The sequence below is a fragment of the Microtus ochrogaster genome, linkage group LG3 (assembly GCF_000317375.1).
Source record: "Microtus ochrogaster isolate Prairie Vole_2 linkage group LG3, MicOch1.0, whole genome shotgun sequence".
NCBI classification, from domain to species: domain Eukaryota; kingdom Metazoa; phylum Chordata; class Mammalia; order Rodentia; family Cricetidae; genus Microtus; species Microtus ochrogaster.
The window spans coordinates 47,953,435-47,954,089 of NC_022029.1; positions in this window are offsets into that span (position 1 = coordinate 47,953,435).

The following is a 655-nucleotide window of genomic DNA, read 5'->3' on the forward strand; positions in this document are numbered from 1 at the left end:
ATGGTTGTGAGCCACCATGTGGTTGCTGGGAATTGAACTCAGGACCTTTGGAAGAGCAGGCAATGCTCTTAACCGCTGAGCTATCTCTCCAGCCCTGATTTATGTATTTTTTTAAAAAAATATTTTTTTTCTCATTTTCATACCAATCCCAGTTCCCACTCCCTCCCCTTTTCTTACTCCTTCCACGTTCCCCCACTTCACTCTCTCACTCACTCCTCAGAGAGGGTAAGACTTTCCATGGGAAGTTACCAAAGTCTAACACATTACTTTGAGGCAGGACTAAGGCTCTTCCCACTATAACTAGGCTGAGCAAGGTATTCCCTCCAAAGGGAACGAGTTTCGAAAAGCCAGTACAAGCAGTAGGGATAAATCGTTGTCTCACTATCAGTGGCCCCACAGTTTGTCTCAGCCTTCAAACTGTTGTCCACATTCAGATGGCCTAATTTGGTCCTATGCTGGTCCCCTCAGTGTCAGGTTGGAGATGATGGGATATCATTAGCTCAAGTAAGCTGATTCAGTGGGTATCCCCATCAGAGTCTTGACCACTTTGCTTATATTCTCACTCCTCCTACTCTTCAACTGGACTTTGGGAGTTCAGTCCAGTGCTCCGCTGCAGATCTTTGAATCAGAAGAAGATAATTTGATCAATAAATTC